We start from the raw sequence: 19,854 nt of genomic DNA, 5'->3' as shown, positions 1-19,854 counted from the left end.
CACCCACACTGCAGCACATGAAGTCAGCCAGTCAGCACCGACATGTCCATGAGCTCATCTTTACCACCCGGACTCTTGAACTGATCCTTCTGTATTTCATGATTGTCTGTGAAAGTTTCCATAAAGTCACACAACAGTGATTTAAGGACACTTGGCGCTCCCCAAGGTGTGAAATCTAAAAATATTAATGTGTAATCCTTCAAACCGATCCACCCAAAAACATCCTGGCGAGACACAACAGGGAAGGAGAGGAAGCATTATGAGAAACTGAACACTGGAAACCCCAGGTGGATACTGAAAACAGAATAGAAAGTACAGCCAATCAGTTTTAAAAACCTGCCAAAAGGAACTTGATTTTCTAACATCCAGGAAAAGTTTGGAGATTTCAAAACTCATGGACGGACACCGTGTCTTGTTCCTTGGATTTCATCATTCCTTCCACCTCTGTCTCTTTTTCACTTTCCACTGGGACCAGTTATTCACAAGATCAAGCACCTCATAATACAATAAAATATATTCATGACCTGTTTGGAAAAAAACCTGAATATTCCATGAAAACAAAGTCAAAGAGGACAAACAGCTTGTTCTGTTCCAGCCGCACCTGACTGATGGACTTGGGTCGAGTTGTTTTCAGGGGAATCTCTGAGTTCGGGTCACTTGTTGCAAAGTTCTACAAAATCAATTACAATCCAAAACAGTGAGCTCAGACAGAAACTTACTGATCTCTGATTTCAGCTCATTTATTCAACAAACGTTCAATAGTTTGTCCTATTATGGTGACGGTGCTTATCCTTAGGAGTGGTGCTGGAATCAAAGTTAGTTCAGGTCTCAGCTTCTTCACACACTGGAGAGTTTTTATTTAAGTTCTCTTAGGGAACACCTTGTTTGGTGAACCTACCTCAGGTCGTGTACCGGTGACCTTGTCACTGCATGTTTTAAATGTTCCCCTTTGTCTGCAAACTTTATTTAAATAACAGACTCATTAACTGGCTTCCCTTTACATCAGACATCCAGCCTACCGTATATAAAAGGAGCAAAGGTGCCACTGTTTGGTATCGTTATGAGCACCAGACTGAACATAAACCAGAGAAAATGGGTCTGAGCTTTCTGCAGAGCTCAGAAAGAAGCTTATAGAGACCCACGTTAATGGTAAAGGCTAAAAGACCATCTCCAAGCAGCTACCTTCCTCTGAACATTTCTGCCAATATTATTGAGAAGTATAATGTTCATGGGACTGTAGCTAACTGCTCATGTTGTGGACGCAAGAGGAAATGCGACCCCAGGTTGATGAGACAAATAGTGCAGATGGTTTAAAAAAAAAAAAAACAGATGAGATGAGAATGAGAATTCATCTAAATGTTGACAGACCCAATGTTTCTGGGACTGATGAGACAAAACTGGAGCTTTTTTGGGGGGGCTCAATTGATTTGATTTGTGTTTTTTGTTTTTGTTTTTTTGTGGAAGGATACCAATAATTTTATCCACAAGTGAAAAAAATCCACGTGCTGAAGTTTAGGGTTGGAGTCTTGCTTTTAAATGATAAATAACACAATCCTGTTAATGTAAATTTACAATGGGCTGCACAGACGTTACGTTTTTAACAATTACCTTTGCTTTAAGTCACTGTTAAAATCATTATTATGCCACGTTCATGCACCTTAAACTAAAAAAAAACATTGGAGTTGAAAAAATATTTGTTTTAGATATTGTTATTTCGATCATTGTTTTATGACGTGCTGCTGACCTCTTAGCCAGGTCACCCTTGGAAAGAGATCTTGATCTCAATGTGTCTTTATCTGCTTAATAAAGGTGATGATGATAAAACACTAATAAAAAGCTCTGCTTCTAAAACACAATGAATGGATTTTTTTTTTTAGAAGACCCTTAGATTTCAACCAGCACTGTGCAGATTCTCTAGGCATTTCATGCCTTCGGTAATGATCATAAATGCAGAGTTTCGTCAAATTGACCCGTTGTAAGTAAGACTTGAGTGTGAAGGTCTAAAAAGATTAGATTTCATAGCTGTCACACAACGGTCTGTCATGTAGAAACACACAAATGCAGCTGCTGTGAAGACAAATACAAAATATTAAGCTGTGGCATGGGTTACATTAGAGCATCTAAACCTACAGCGTAGATTTCGGTTTGCATTAATCCTTATAAAAACAGCCATATTTTCTTTTTTCCCCCCATAGATATAATATTTCAATCAGGATTAGATGTTGCCATCTGTGGGAGGATTGCACAATCAGGACATCTTTGGTGCTGAAAAACAAACAGTTTCTCCTTTAATCGCATTAAAGCTGATGTCTACAGGCATTTTACACCTGTTTGACCCATCCACTGAATCTATAAAGGGCAACTGAAGCTAATGCTTTGATTATCATTAACTGTAAGGTCTAACAGCTGGTAAAGTGAACTTTCAGTAGCTTTATTCAGATACCCTGCTCGAAAACCAACCTTCACTCCATGGCTCATTTACATCTTCAAGTAGCTACAAAACAAGACATTTTAAATTAATTAAAAAAAAATTAAATAATACTTTATTAATCTCAAAGGGAAATTAAATGTTCTTGTAATTCGTTATCCTCATTTCATTGAGATGTTATAGAGACTGATGGCTGTAGGCAGGAAGGATCTCTTGTAAAGGTTCATCCCACAGTGGATCAGAAGAAACTGGCTGCAGATGCCGTCCGATCCGTCCACCCTGACTCGGCTAGCCTCTTGGTTCCCCGAGCTGCAGGACCACCCGAATGCCAGTCAGAACTCCTCCCAGAGCGATGGTCACTCCTCCCATGCAGCTTGTTGAGCTCTTCGTCGCTGCTAACAGCTGGCTGCAGGTGTCGAGGGACGATCCCAGTCCTTCTGCTGTCACGAGCCACGTTTCTTGCCAGTTCCAGGATCTCCTTAGCAGATCTTAGGATCTCAGTGGTCAGGCATTCGAGCACAACCGGCAAATAGACGAGAATGCATCCACGGAGCCTTCTTTTCAACTCATTTGCGATTTGGGGCTGTAGTTGAGATATTTGAGCTTTTGAGATGTTAATCAGCAGCTCCTGGTTGTTTAAAAAAAAAAAAAAACTTTTTGTCATGTTTACACATCATAACAAATGTCCAAAAGTAAAGTGGTTTCAGTAAAAATCCTTTCAGCTGCACAGAATCCGATACCAGAGGAAGTACCGGTAATCGTCCGAAAAAGAAGTGATTTACATACAGAAAAAAGGGAATTTAAATTACCAAAAGCAATATCTCAGAATGAATGTAACAGAACTACTCCAACATGCAGCTACCCTGAGCGGCGCAATTCTGAATAATTAAAAAAAAAAAAGTAAAATTGAACCCCGTCCTCCACATCCATCATGACTGGATAAGTGCTATATTAGGACCTAACGGTCAGAGCACTGCGACAGGCCAGAATCCAAACCAAAACCAAGGAAGGTGCTTTAATGAGATCCAGACCTCACAGCTGAGTTGAATGTCAAAATGAAGATTTTTCAGCGGAGCTCCTTTAGAATTACACTTTGTTTGGGCGTCTATTTTCAGTCCTGCCTTGACAACGAGCGGCTTCGAACTATCTGTTGTTAAAGTATAGAGTTGACGGGAGCGAACTTTAGGAATTAGGGTGAGAGGTCATGAATGGAACGGTGGACTTTGTGATTTATGAACTGACATCTCTGTTCTTTTGTCTGTCAGCACAGATGCATGTAAACCAGAAAAGCAAATCGTAGCGTGTAAAAAAAGGAGAAAGTCTTGCTGTAAGCGTGTCATTTTCCCTCTGAGTGACCTCTAGTTGTTTTTTTGAAGGGAGTCACTGAAAAATAAACCAAGTCAAGAGCGTTTTTGAGCTGAATGCACCACTATTTTTTTATTTTCTACACACCTCTCCAGTCAAATCCAGTAAAACTATCAACCATCTGCGCCAACTCGGCAAGAGCAGGAACTCAGGTTGGTTCGGTTCATCGGCATCAAATGGAACCATAAATCTGACCTGCTGCAAACTGGATCAATTGCCACAGAGAGCTGCAAACTGACAGTAACATTTTAACTTCCATTGCATTTAAAAATTACTTACTGCAGAGTTTACTGCAGTAACACCAAACATGTCCCCCCCACAGAGTCACATCGTCTATTTTTACATACAAATGGAGGAAGAGATGTTCAGGTTCGGACCTTGGAGGCCTCAAATCTTTCTGACAGCGTCTGAACAGCTTGTCAGAATAAAACGTATTGATCCGGGACACCTGCTCGCAGCGCGGATGAAATGTGAGGAATCTCTCATTCTGCCCAGAACTGGAACCAGAGACATATGATCAAATCCAGATGTTCTACAGTCTGGATCTGTGTGAACAGAGGTTTTTTTTTTTTTTAAATGTTTTTCTTGACAAACGTGTGTGTTTTAAAAAGCTCAGCTGTGTAAACGTTGTTTTGCTTTTTTTTGTGTGTGTATAGTTTGCAGTCAAACTACTTCTGCACAGTTTGTGCTCCCCCATTTATCAAACGGTTCGGCTCGTGCTGCTCTGACTTTTAGCTTTCGTAACTTTTTGCTTTTTAAAAGACAATTTTGTTTACAAATATGTCACTCAAAGAACACAAACAAACAAACAAACAAAAACAAAAAAGAAACATTAGGATTTAATTCCTTCAAAACAATCTTCTCCATCAAATCTGTTTCAGCAAACACTGGATCTGTTCTGTTTTTAAGTTAGTCTAGTTTAGCTGTTACAGTTCTACTACTTTTAGCTTGTAGTTCGCATTTTTCTATCTTTAGATGCCGTTGTGTAACTTTTACTTTTTATATAGTCTTTTGTTACTTTTAGTTTTTAGACAGTGTTTTGCCCCTTTAGCTTTCAGCTAGTCTTTTGTTAATTTTAGCTTGAATTTTAGTTTTTTTTTTTCACTTTTAGATTGTATCCAGCATTTTGCTATGTTTAGCTTTCAGCTAGTCTTTTGTTAATTTTACTTTGAATTTTAGGTTTTTTAACTTTTAGATTGTATCCAGCATTTTTGCTATGTTTAGCTTTCAGCTGTTTTTATTTTTAGCTTTAATTACCGGTCGCCTTTAAAAAAAAACAAAAAAAAACTTTTGCTATGTTTTGCTTTCAGCTGTTTTTACTTTTAGCTTTAATTACCGGTATCCTTTTTTTTTTTTTTTTTTTTACTTTTGCTATGTTTTGCTTTCAGCTGTTTTTACTGTTAGCTTTAATTTGCCTTTTTAAAATTTTAGGTTGTATCAAGCATTTTGCTACTTTTAGCTTTCAGCTAGTTTTTTTGTTACTTTTAGCATTAATTAGCCTTTTTTTATTTTTAGGTTGTATCAAGCATTTTCTACTTTAGCTTTCAGCTATAGTCTTTAGTTAATTTTAGCTTTCATTGCCATTTTTTTTTTACTTTTAGGTTATATTTAGCATTTTGCTACTTTTAATTTTCAGCTATCCTTTTGTTTCCCTTATGTTGCTTTCATCATCTAGCTAAACCTTTGCTGGTTTTAGTTTGCCTTTTTGTACTTTTAGCTTTTAGCTAGGCTTTTGCTACATTAAGATTTTAGCTAGCACTTTGTTCTATTTGGCTCTAAATGACTTGTTTCTCAGTTTTAGCTTCTTCAGCAGTCATCCAATAATCACGATCACATTTTCACAGAAAATACTATTTATCTAGCTATTTCTTTAATTTCATTAAACTAAAAGTTTTTCTGTCCCAGGAGAACGTGGAGCTTCACGACGAGCTGATAAACAAAATATTTACCCCATGATGGATTTGTGCCAAACGTGGTTTAGCTTCAGTGAAAATGCTGACATCATGTTTGTGACGCTCAGACTGTATAAACAGGAAGTAGAGATTACAATAATAATAATCCAGGTAAAAATAATAATAAACATCCATCCATAATAAATAATCTAGGTAAAACAACCAACAAAGTTAAGTCAGGGCGGACTCCAGAAACCGTCTTATCACCATCAAACTGGTTGGTCCACTATGTGAGTGTGCTGCTTGTGTGACTGAGTTTGTTGTGGCTCCTTGGACTGACGAAGTCCTTTGGATGAAGGATGAAATATTTTAACAAAAAAAGAAACCATCCAGAGGACCTGACTTAACTTTGTTGGGTTTTTTACCTGGATTATTGAGCATGAACTTTGATATTTTAAAATACTATAAACATAAACCAATATGTTTTGTTTTGATCTGGGAGTTCATTAAGAAACGAATAAATCTTTGACATTTGAAAGTGAAGAGTTTTTTTACAGCGTTTTTCTCATGAAACGATTCAAAGCCTGTAAGACAGGATCCGGTCCGTGTGTTTGGTTAAAATCCAGAGAAAACACCAAACCAACGAGTCTTTAAATGGTGTTAATTCTGCTGCTGACCTGGAATTTAGCTGCACTTTCTGGAGGCAGATGCTTGTTTTTCTTCTGAAACTACATTTCAAACAGAGTTTATCTTTAGTTTACAGTAAATGTGAGATCTCATCGCGTTATTTAGAGCATGGAGGTGATATGGGAGCAAAGCTTCAGTCAGACTCTGATCCTCCTAGAGCCTCTGAAAGTTCAGCCGAGGTCACTGACCGATTCGGTCCAGCTGTTACTGATTTATCTTCTGTGTCCAAGAGCCCGAAACAACGAAAAGACAACAGCTGTAGTGAAGAAACCGCGTCACTGGCTGTCGTTATAAATGAAACAACAGAAGGTTTTTCAGTTTGAAGTGATTGATTGGTTTTTACTATTCAAATCTTCAGATTAATTCAGTATATTTTAATGTTACTTGAACTGCAGATGAATTGGACTAACCACACGTCCACCCTCCATACATATAATTTTTTACAGATTTAATAGGAATAAGGACATGAAGCACACAGTGCCAGACTGAAATCAAAAAATGGAAGAAAAAAAATCAAATTTCCACAAGAAGACAGGGTGAAGGAGAGCCCTCGATGGAACACTATTCCTGAGGGATGTACATAATTGGATTTATGAAAACAGATTTCTGCTTTTTGGAGTTGGTGGTCACCTGCAAAGATTATTGACGCATTATGAAGAATGTGCCGTGTTTGGTAGCACTCAGACTATGCTGTGTGAACTGTCTATGGACCTGTATCAGAGAACCGGCTGATAGACGTGTCATCTTTTATTAGGACTATGGAACTTTCTGGCGGTGTTCACGGACGGTAGGAAGGAATAGATCTCGGAGAAGTTGTAAGCTCGACTCGGCGTATGTAATCACCATTTTAGCTGTTTGGAGTCACCATGAGATGAAATGTTCGAGCGAGACTGATGGAAATGAACAGAGCTCGGCCTGACCCCAAAACAAATGTTGATATCTGAATCTGGCTCTGGCCTTGGATGGCTGACTATCTCAATTTCTCCTGGACGTTATAGAAACAAGATGCTCTGCTTCCCCCTCCCCTCCCCAAAGACATGGGCCTGTGTCAGAGCTCAACCGAGTCGGCTGATTAACGCACCACCTCTTATCAGGACTACGGCTAGCGGGGTGCTCTGACTCCTGAAACTCATGCCTTCACTGGCCTCGCTTATTGCCAATCTCCTGGTGCAGCAACCTAGGAGAAGCGAGGATGACAATGGCTGTGTCGCTCACCTGGTGACCTGTACTGGGACCCTCACCCCTCACCCACTCCACACACATATCTCTATGTCTATTTATGTAGCTTTTTTATGTGCAGGTGTTTTTTTGCAGCCTCACGCTGTATCCTGCAGGACACAGTTCGAGATTAATTTTTTTTTTGCCCCATCTTCCCTCGTGTTCCTCGTTTTCTAATCTAAAGAAAAAGGCACGCCTCTCAGAGGCTGCGCCTCAGTCACCCCGTCTACCCAAGTCTGTGTCTGTTTGGTGGTTTGTTGTTCTTCGAATGGGCTGTACTGAAATGTAATTTCGTTGTGCTCTGTGTAATGACAATAAAGCTGATTCTGATTCTGAACAGTGAGAACTGATGACGCTAATGATATACGTGGCTGCAGCTAGGGCTAATAGGAATGGGGAACAGGTGTAGGTGGGCAAAAATGTACAATGGCATGGGACACTGGGGGATAAAAACTAAAACGCATAGAAAAACAATTAAAGGAAATACATCTTATAATAAACACAGAAAACTATTAAAAATAGCAAGCATATTCTGACACAACATATTCTGACACTGACTTCTTGTTGCCAAAAGGCTTCTTTTTCAAGGCCGTGGCCATTGTTGACCTATTTTCAGTCACTTTGGCTGTTTCTATAGGTAAACAAACACTTGGTATTTGTCAGCTGTTCACAAACTGCTTATATTCAAGAAAACATTAACCGTGGGTAAGAGAATAAAACAACTATTGGGTAGATTTTGTTTCTTACTTTATGAATTTAAGGAAAAAAAATTGTTTTTGGACTGGTCATCATGATATTGCAGTGAGAACTTTTAAAGTGTCAGAAACCATAAAAAAATATATACTCTTCTTAAAAGCTGCTTGAAGTTAAAGTCTTCATTTGATCTAATAGAGAATAAATGATTTTGATTGGTGTAGGAAATAACCCATTTTAAAAAATGACATATGGTTCGATTGAAAGGGTACGTTTTGACCTTTACGAGTCATTTAACATTTAAGCTGCATTGACAAATTACTTTGCAGGAAACAGAAGGAGAAAGTCAGTCTGAAGAGAAACGGACTGCAATCAGACGTGTTACTAGTACATGTGAGCAGGCGCGCTACTTTTGCTGCGTCGCCTCGTACAGTATGTGCTTTAGGAGAGAAAACACTGAGCAAGAGCCGTCCTGTCAGAGCGTTTTCAAGGTTGGGAGAAAGTGAGTTGTCTGCCTTCCGGCCGACTTGTCTGCTGTAGCGTCACACAGAAGTAAGCGGCCTGCACTAAATCTGTCGCACACTCAGCCCTGCGTAACGACACACCGCCTACTATTAAAGCTGAGCCTTCTGTTTATAAGTGAATATCCGTTTGCATCAGGGTGCAGTGTGTGAGAAGGTCCTTGTCATTGTCCTGATCAATCCTGCTGACACAATCAAGGAGGGAAAGAGTTAAGGTGACCAGAAGAGTGACATCTAAACCTCCATGGGTCTGTACCTCCACCTATTCATGTTAGTAAAATCATAATTCAGCAGGATTAATGCAGACTAATTCATAGATCCTCCTGAGAGCGGCTTTAATGAGCTCCTTCTGCCTTACAGGTTTATGCAACATTGTTGTACATATGAAGTTTTGCCAGTACAGACTTTTCTAAGACATGTTTGCAAAAAAAAGTGTATTATAAATAAAGTTGCATTGAATTTATTTTTGAGCTCTGCTTTAAAAAAGACTCAAAATTCACTTGCATTTAACATAAAGGAGAATAAAATACTTTTGGTTTAGGATGAGCTTTGAATTGAAAAAAGGAGTAAACTGTATTGATGTTCATGGTTGCCATATTGCTCCAAATTAAAAAATAAAGAAAAGAAAATTATTACCTTTTATAGTTATAGTTTTTATAGTTATAGGTGATGAATCAGAGTATTTGCTAACTGAAGGGGGTTCATCAAAACCATCCAGCATTTATTACACGATTGGTGAAAACTTGCTGCTTTGATTCTTTCACAATTCCGGGAAAATTCTAACTACATTTATTTCATTTCTCATTTGATCATCATTTGAGGTTCTGCCTCAAATGGAGGATTTTAAGGATCTCAGGGTTTTGTTTACGAGTGAGGGAAGAATGGAGCGTGAGATCGACAAACGGTTTGATGCAGTTCTGCAGTTGTGCAGTACTGCGTTATCTGTGCTGGTCCTTTGTGGTGAAGAGGGAGCTGAGGGAGCTGAGCTGCAAGGTCAATCTCTCTGTTTACCTTTATGAACCTACTGTCAGCTACGGTCAGGAACTTTGGGTAATGACTGAAAGAACGAGATCTCGGGAAAAGGAGTTTTCTCTGTAGGGTGGCTGGACTTTCCCTTTCAGTTAGGGAGAGACTTGGAGTAGAGCTCCAGCTCCTCCACATTGAGAGGAGCCGGTTGAGGTGGTCCAGGCATCTGGTACGGATGCCTGGAGTACCTGGTACCTAGATGCCTGGTACATGCCTAATTAGGGAGATTTTCGGGGCATATCCAACTAGGAGGAGACACTGGGAAGAACCCAGGACACGCTGAAGAGATAATACCTCTTGGATTGGATGGATGGATGGATGGATGGATGGATGGATGGATGGATGGATGGATGGATGGATGATGATTGGATGGATGGATGATGGTTGGATGAATGAATTAATTAATGGATGGATGGATGATGGATGGATGGATGGATGAATGGATTAATTGATGGATGGCTGATGGTTGGATGGATGGATGATGATGGATGAATAATGGATGATGTATGGATGGATGAATGATGGATGGATGATGTTGGATGGATGATGATGAATGAATAATGGATAGTGGATGGATGGATGGATGATGTATGGATGGATGATGGTTAGATGGATGATGGATGGATGGATTATGTTGGATGGATGAATAATGGATAATGGATGGATGGATGATGGTTGGATGGATGATGGATGGATGGATGATGGATGGATGATGGTTTGATGGATGATGGATGATGGCTGGGTGTTGTGAACAATGTTATATCTAATCATTATTCAGCATTTTTCTTCACCATAAATAAGTCATGTTTGTTTATGTTTGTTTGTGGTTTTTTATGTTTGTTTATGTTTATTTGTCGTATGCAGGTTAACACAAGGTCAACAATGCAATCAAATTTTCAGGATGAGAAGAACTGATGGGCCTCGTTCAAAATAAAGTACCAAGACGTGGAAAATAAATATAATATTTACAAGGTCCAAAAGCACTATAGTAAACAACAACATGGTAGAATATAATGGTGCAAATAAGATGAATTAGTATCAATAAGTAGTTCACAAGTTGTAATAATACCTGAAATGTGCATGATATATATTGCACGTAATAAACTACACAGGTTGTGACAGGTTATTGCACAGGCAGTGACTAACATTGAGATGAATTGAATTATGATGGTATGGTAGTGACACACATGACATATACATGATACAGCCACATAGTTCTGAAGTGAAGCAGCAAATCAAACCACACACAGACAGAATTTAATGACTCTGACGTTCTGAACTGACTCTTGCTGTGTTTGATTTAAACACCTGGTCAGCTGGCAGACGTTAAAGCTCAGAGAAAAAGCCCAACGTCGGTCAACCTGTGTTCGGACAGCAGCCATCATCGCTGCAAACCTTTGGAGTTCATTGTATTTTCATTTAAACAAACACAAAAACACATGTTCTTGAACGAGGACCAAAAATGAACAACTTTTCTGGTAAAAGACGCTTCTTCTTATGTTTTCTTCTATAACTCTGTATATTTTAGCTCTTCGTTCTACTGCTCGTTGGGAGCCATGATGGATGGTGTCTTTGTAACCGTGCAGCTGTTAATGGAGGCCAGAGTGGGCAGAGTCCTGCTGACGGTGCACTTTATTACAAACCTTATTCACCGAGAACTCCCCCGTTGGTGTGAAAGGTTTGTTGAAGTCCGTTTGACCGCCTAATGGAGGCTGGTGAGCTGTTTGGAAAATATTAAATTAAATGCGTATTCTGGTCTTAAAACATAAATTAAAATAGTATCTGAAGCTCCATCTGGTTTTAGGCCATCTGAATATGTGTTCCTGCGTATGTGCTCGTCATCACTTCCTGCCATTTTCGTTTCTGTTGATTTGTTTAGCAAGCTGTTGTACTTAGAGCTCGCTCCGCCGCAGACCCCCGCTTTAATTTCCACTTCGACGCTTTTCTTCTCACTGACAGCGCGTTCATGAATCACCACCGCCATACAAGCCCTCCTGTTTTATCACCATGTACATCAGCAGAGCCACGGAGGGCTCGGCCCGATCAGCCAGAGTGTTCCAAGACTTTCAGCTCCCAACCAGCTGGCAAAATGCAGGACAGCTGCACATTAATGTGGCTTTACTTTATTATACGGCAGGAAATGAAATTATTTATTGTGTGAATGTTTATGAAGCATTCATACTATTGTGATCCATTTTTCTTCCATACATTTTTTGGCATCTTTCTCATTCCACAGTTTTTGTGCTATTTCATCAAATCATAGCCTATATCAAAAAACTCATGCTATGACTTTTGGTGCAACTTTAGCTTTTTGAAATATTTAGCTTTTTCTGCCATTTTTTTCCTCGTAGAAAATGAATTGAGCTCATTTTACATCCTTCAAATCTTTCGATCTGTTTACAACCTTTTACTGCTCCTTTCACATTTTGTTCCGGTTCAGCTTCTTTCATCTTTCTTGTGCAAATTAATTTTTTGTCAGCTACTTTCAGCTAATTTGAGCTGTTTTGTGATCCTTTTAGATCCTTTCTGCTAACTACAACAATTTTTCTAATGTCTTTCTTCTAATTTCAGCTTATTATGCTCCTTTCAGCTTATTTGTACAAGTTTAAGCTTTTTCTGCTATTTCAGCTACTATTTTGCTGTTTTATGCAAATTTTAGCTTTTTCAGTTAATTCAACATGTTGGCACTCATTTCAACGTTTTACATCCTAATTAAGTAAAAATGTGTTCTCTCCACTTCCTTCTGGTAATTTAAGTTTCTTTCTGCTTTTTTAGCTACTTTTCAGCTGTTTTTTTTTTTAACTTATTTCAGCCTTTTTCTTTTTATTATTTCCACCTTTTTGTCCTCATTTCTGCTTCTTTCAGAAAACGTGTTCTTTCAGCTTTCTTCTACTAATTTAGCTTCTTCTACCTTTTCTGCTACTTTTCTAGTATTTATTAGCTAATTTCAGCTGTTTTCAGAAAAATTCAAGTTTTTCTTGGTAATTTCTGCTACTTTCAGCCTAATTAAATTTTTTCTGCTAATTTCAGCTTGTTATGCTCCTATCAGCTTTCTTCTGCTAATTTCAGCTTTTTCTGCTATTCCAGCAACTATTTAGCTGTTTTATGCTAAATGTAACTTCTTCAGCTAATTCCACATTTTTAGCCCATTTCATCTTCTTCCACTTCCTTCTGGTAGTCTATGCTTCTTTTAGCTTTTTCAGCTACTTTTCAGCTTTTTTTCCTGCTGATTTCAGCATTTTTTTAGCTGAATTCCTAATTTTGGTGCTCATTTCTGCTTATTTAAACCTAATTCAGCAAATATGTGTTCTTTCTGCTTTCTTCTGCTAACTTTGGCTTGTTCTTCCATTTTAGCTACATTTCAGCATGCTTTTTAGTTTATTTCAGCTGTTTTTAGCAAGTTCTTTTGCAATAAGCACTCGCACTGCATTTTCGCAGGAAATGCAATTTCTCTAGTTATTTTGATCTTGTTTAAGTCAGAGAGATTTATTTGTCATACACAACACATGTGGTACATGTGGTGGAACGAGATTATGTACACAGGGTTCCAGTTACATCCCACAATAAAATGTAAAAGAAAAACAGTAATAAGATCTAAGATATGAACTAAGAAAAACATCAGCTAAAAATATGCTAAGCACTAGTAGCATAAAAACAATACGCCAAACAGCAGCATGTTTAAACAAACTGGATGAGAAGTGATGATTAAAGGAAAATAGGTGTGCTTTTTTAAATCTCATGATCCTAAACGATGTACTTTGAGCAGTGCAGGAAATGAAGCACAAACTAACAAAGTGTTTCTACAGATGTCCTGATTATATTGAAAATGTTCATTTAAAAAATGTCTTTATTGTACTCCCAACACTCTGCCTTCTGCTGCAGGGAAGATATTGACTGCTAATAACTACTCTACACAACCACACTGTATGAAAAACTCAAACTATCGCTTCATTTCAAAACGTGTTCAGGGTCCAGGAGAGCTGGCGCCAATCTCCAGCATCATTGGACAAAAAGGTCCATCACAAGAAGACAAAAAGTTTTTTTTCCTGCTGAAAAGATTTTAAAAGACCTCCAGTCCAGATGTAATGTGATTATTTATAGCTACAACCTTATTTTTGGCAGAGTCAACAATTCCTTCATCCCCTGCATGAGCTAGAGAGGAAGCAAACGTGAGAAACCGCCTCAGGGTGCAGTTTGTGAACAACTTGCACAACGACAAGCGTGCGTGTTTCATCAGAGAAAACCAGTTGAATTTGTTTCGTGTTCAGCGGCGTGTTTGTCTCACTCCCCTCCTCAGCTGAAAACTCACATGCTAACGTTCCAGCGTTTTGGCTTTTTGGCCTGCAGTTTGTGGACAGGCAGCGTGTGGCTTTCTGCTCCTGACAGCCAGCATCTCCGTGAAATGTCAGCGAGGAACGTTCCCACCACGGTTGCCTTTACACACAGCCCACGTGCACGAGATCAGATTGTGATAATGACTGTAAGTCAGATCTGGATTTCCTCACGATGGTAAAAGGCAACATAAATCCCTTGCTAAAAGTGCCAAGTGCTGTCAGTCTGACAGACGGAGATGATAAAAGACATGTGCTGCCCACAATGTTTTGGTAGAACCGAGGTGAGAGGAACCACCAGACCTCTGTGGTGGGAGAATTTTAGGATCCTCCAGCCAAGGTGAAATACTTGTGCACAAATGCAACCAAACGAGCATCTTTTTCTTCTTCATTTCATTAGGAAGGACTTCTGGCTGCTGCGATCGGACGAGCAAACCCGTTTCAGAGGTCATCAGGTCCGCTGTCAGTTTGTGGCGAGAGGAAGGAGAGAACCTTCAAAATCCATCAACGTCGTGTCGGCCAAGTTGGGAGATGGTCGAGGCCAAACGACATCGCTCAGAGGTGGAAAATGGGGCCAACGGGGTCTCCGCTTGGAGCCGCAGGAAAAACACGCAGGATGGCCAAACGCTTGATGTTACGCTCTCTAACTGAGCTCTGGCAAACTGACGGCGGGAAAATCCAGTCCAGAGTCACCGCACACGGAACATGCCAGGTCACATGTGCCAGATGTAAATATAAAAGCCAGTCTTGTTTCTTTAAAACACTTTTCAACGATTTTATGTCAACTGCAAAGAAAGTTTGAAAAGAATTATTGGCTTCATTTTGACAAAATTACCTTGATTTTTCCATCAGACATGAAGGCCGTGATGTTCTTGGTCACTGCATCGTTGATTGCTTTACTTTTGTAGAAAAAAAAATCTGAAGAGTCAGATTTAGGATTATTGTGTTAATCCTAATTCAGTGTTCTCACTGTTGCTTCCTTATTTTCCTTACAATATTATTCATGTATCATTATTAATATTATTATTTCCAATCTGCTTCTACAAACTGTGCTTTTCTTGCCATATAGCAAAACATTTGGCTTTATAGGAACTGTCATGACTTTATATAAATGTTTTTCTCATAAAAACATTAAGAGAACTTACATTCCATCAAGAAAATTTAACCTTTTACAAATCAGCTTCAGTAAAATGGCTTTGTTTTTGTCTTCTTGTGCTATCTTTAGCTTCCTTTTGATGCTTTTGGTGTTCAGATCGCAATTTGCTACTTTTTAGATTTTGGCAAATTTTTTCTATTTTCAGCTTTTTATTTTATTTATTTATTTATTTAGCTACTGTTATCCTGCGTCTTGCTATTTTTGTTTGCTTTTTGCTACTTTTAATCTTATGCTAGCTTTTAGCTTTCAGCTAACCATTTATTAATTCCGGGTAGGCTACTTTTATATTTCATCTAAACTTTTACTGCTTTAGCTAACCTTTAGCTACTTTTAGCAAGTCTTTTGCTACTTTTAGCAAGTCTTTAGCTACTTTTAGCAAGTCTTTTGCTACGTATACCTTCTAGTTTTTCCTTTAAGCTTTTCTTTTACTGTTAGGCAGTGATTTTGCTACTTTTAGTTTTTCATTAGTCATGTTACTTTAAGCATTTAGCTAGCCTTTTGCTAATTTAAGATTTTAACTAGTCTTTGGCTACTTTAAGATTTTAACTACTATTTTGCTAGTTTTGTTTTAAATTTGCAAGTTTTACATTTTAGCTAGCTTTTTACTACATTCAGTTTAAAGCTAACCCTTTTACAACATGTAGCTTTTTAGCTAGCTTAATTTCCTATTTTTCTCTTTTAGCTCGCCTTCAGTTGACTTTTCTTCAGCTTGCCTTTTGCTACATCTACCTTTTGCAATTTATTTGGGTACATTTAGTTTTTAGCTATAATTTTACAGTTTTAGCTAGGTTTTTTTGCCACTTTTAGCTTTTAGTCAGCCTTTTGCTATTTTAGCTTTAATCTAGCCTTTTGTTAAATGCTGTATATATATATATATATATATATATATATATATATATATATATACTTTTTTTTTCTTTGGCAAATTTCAAGAAAAAGAAAATATCTCTCCAATTGTTTTTATGTTCTGGGTGATCTTCTCAACTTAATTTCTAAAAGTAACATAGTTTTTTTTTTAATTCAGTACTATATTGTTTTACTTCTTTAAATCTTTTTTAATGACACCATGAACTGTGAAGGCTTGATCATTTGCAGTTTATTCCCCTCTGTAATGTGTGGATGTGGGAATATTAACCTATAAAGACTTCCTCCAGCCGTCTGTCTTTAACTGAACCAATTCATTCTGAGCCAGAACCCCCTCTGCTCTTCGTTCTGTGAACCAGCAGCTAATTCCACGTCTCACGCCATCCAATTTCCAAACTGGAACCTGCGGCCGACAACTGGTTCCTGTAAAATTAAAGCCAACATGACCACCTGCTCTCAGGCTGCAGAACAAAAAGCATTAACAGACTCTGTTTCACTTTAAAGAGAAAAGCTGCGATATTTCCCAAGATGAAGCTGCAGAAGCATCTGGACGAACATTTTTGTTTCAACCAAAATGTTTCCACAACTTATTAAACATGAAAAGTGAAAATGTTAAACAATTACTCTGGTTAGTTATTCGGACTTGTAAAGTATTAGTCTGATTTACCTTGAGCACAATATGGCTGATCACACTACATGCCACAAAAGGAGAAAGGGCGATAATGCTTTTGTTTTTTTCTGCATGTGTGTGTTCGTTTCCGTTTAGTGTTAGCAAAATATCTCACGACTCACTGTACGAATTCTAATGAAACTCTTAAAAAAAGATCAGTTGGATATAACCTTTGCATGCAACTCTATTCAAGATGGCTGCCACAGTTAGCCAAACTTGGCAAACACAAAAATATCTGTAACAGTTTGTTTTACATATATTAAGTTAAAGTAGCAGTAGTAGCAGCTGAGCGTTGTCTCAAACACGTACTATGAGTGCAATATATTGAGCAATAACCTTACCTGTTGTTGTCAAAATGAGGCGGGGTTATGGGCGGGGCTCGATAGGCTTACCGGCCTACTTTTGGCAAGACCCGCCCACTTCACTTTTTTCATTTATTTTTTGGACACAGTCTAAAAAAATTCATCAACAAAAACGGTTCTATATGGGATGCCGTTTGTAAAGTTACACCGTCAAAAATTAACAGCAATATTTTAGTTTATTTAGCCTTTCATAAGAAAAAAAATGTTTTTTTTTTTTTTATTCATATTTTCACCCTGATCATACATTTATAAAGGTCATAGTTCCAAACTCATTATTTAATTTACATGTTAAATATTTAGTTTACAAACTAAATACTTAACTTGCAAGTTAAATATTTAGTTAGCACGCTAAATATTTAGTTCCACACTAAATATTTAGTTTACAAACTAAATGTTATTGTCCAGGCTAAATGTTTATCCATCCATCCATCCATCCATCCATTATCTTCTGCAGGGAGGCCCAGACATCTCTTTGTCCAAGCTAAATGTTTAATTTACAAACTAAACATTTAACTTGCTAGTTAAGTATTTAGTTTAGTTTGTAAAGTAAATACTAAGCTTGTAAATTAAATATTTAGTTTGGGACTATGACATTTATAAACGCACAAATAACATGGTGAAAAAATGACTTTGAAAAAAATGTTTTTTTTTTCTTATGATAGGTTAAACAAATCAAAATATTGCTGTTAATTTTTGACTGTGTAACTTTACAAACGGCACCCCATAGTTCTAGGCTACCAATTTAAAACCCTTAGTAAACCATTTAAATACTGCGTTTGATTTTATAACCTTATATTTGTTAATTAACTGTTTATAACATATTTTATAAATGTGGCTTGGCTTTGATGTTGTCTAAAGCTGGTTCAGTTGCTCCGGTGGTTTGTCTGTTTGTAATGGCTGTAGAGGTTTATAAATAAATCCTATAGTTCACAAAGTTGGGATCAGGACTTAAAAATCTATTTTTTATGGTTAGTAGAAAATTTGGTAACCTGCACTAATGATGCACACCAGAATTTTATTCATCATCATTTTTTTTTTACTTTTGATTTATGAGAGAGCTGTGAAATCTAACATTTAAAGTCCATGTTACAAGCATGTTCAAGTGGGCTACCCATGGCAGGACACACTTGAGATGTCTCTTGGCCTGGGAACACCTTGGGATCCTCCCAGAAGAGCTGGAAGACCAGGTGGTGAAAGAGATGAGGACCAGCTTCCTGTGGTTCACAGAGGAGGCAGCTAAAGAAAACCCATGGATATATGGACAGGGGCTGATGAGCAGAGTGGAGACACCTGGACTCAGTGATGACCAGGAGCAGGGGAGAGTGGGCGGAGCTAGAGCAGAAAATAAACTATAGCATGGGGAAAAACACAGAAACCAACCTTAAAGGAAACAAACATGAAACTAAACCTCAAAACAGAAAAATCATGAATCAGGACAGCTAGGCCTCTAAATAAGAGAAGTGAAAAAGTAAAACAATTATCCTCATAGTTATTATTTTGATATATAAAGCTTGGTCACTTATTTGGATCCTGAAACTGACCCCTGCCTGCTGACTGCTCCATGATGTGCCGGATCCTGCTGGGCAACTGATCAGGAGGTTATTTTGAGCAGCGAGCTGCGCATCAAGTAAAAGAAGAAAGACGTGGAACTGAATCTTTACATCGATCCAGGAGCCTGAAAGAGCCTCAACATCTGATCTGATCTGAAGAAAATGAACCTTATCCTGTCGACTGACCTGGGGACAAAATATTTTATCACTGGGGGGTGAATCTGAGCAGCTCTGGATGAAATAAATCAGGACTCCTGTTTTTTTTTTCTTCTTCTTCTTTAGATGTAAGGAGGTGTCAGAGAGAAACATGAGGTGAGTAACAGAGTGTCTCACTGACTGTGTAGTTAATGTGAACACACACACATGCACGGGTGGGGGTGGGGGGGGGGACATGTGTCTCTCACTGACTGTGTAGTTAATGTAAACACACACACCAAGAGAGAGTGAGCGAGTGAGAGTGAAAGAGAGAGTGACTGAAAAATGCAGGGAGAGAGTGTGAGTGAGAGTGAAAGAGAGCAGGAGAGAGCAAGAAAGAGGGAGAGCAGGACAGAGAGAGAGAGAGAGATAGGGAGAGAAAGAGAGAGGGAGAGGAAGGGAGAGAGTGAGAGTGAAAGAGAGCGGGAAGAGTGAAAGCAAGAGAGGGAAAGAGGGAGAGTGAGAGGGAGAGACAGAGAGGGGGGAGAGAGAGAAAGAAGGAGAGAGAGACACACACAGATAGAGAGAGGGAGGGGGAGAGAGAGGGAGGGAGGGGAGAGGGAGAAAGGGAGAGATGGAGAGGGAGAGTATATAAAAGAGACACAGAGAGAGAGAGGGAGGGAGAGAAAGAAAGAGGGAGAGTTGGCGAGAGAGAGTATATAAAAAGAGAGTCACAGAGAGAGAGGGAGGGGGAGAGAGAAAGAGAGGGAGAGATGAAGAGAGAGTATAAAAACACGGGACAGTGTTTCTGCTTGAGACAGGATCACCATGAATCTCAGACCTGGACCCTGCAGAGGAAACTGCTCCTCGGGACTCGTCCATTTATTGTTTGTTCTCCTTCACTGGTGGATTTTACTACAGAGACACACGACTTCTTAATTTTACTACAGAGACAC

The sequence above is a fragment of the Nematolebias whitei genome, chromosome 16 (genome assembly GCF_014905685.2).
Source record: "Nematolebias whitei isolate Nwh7 chromosome 16, NemWhi1, whole genome shotgun sequence".
NCBI lineage: Eukaryota > Metazoa > Chordata > Actinopteri > Cyprinodontiformes > Rivulidae > Nematolebias > Nematolebias whitei.
The sequence above is the reverse complement of the archived record's forward strand: the minus strand, read 5'-3'. Positions refer to the sequence as shown.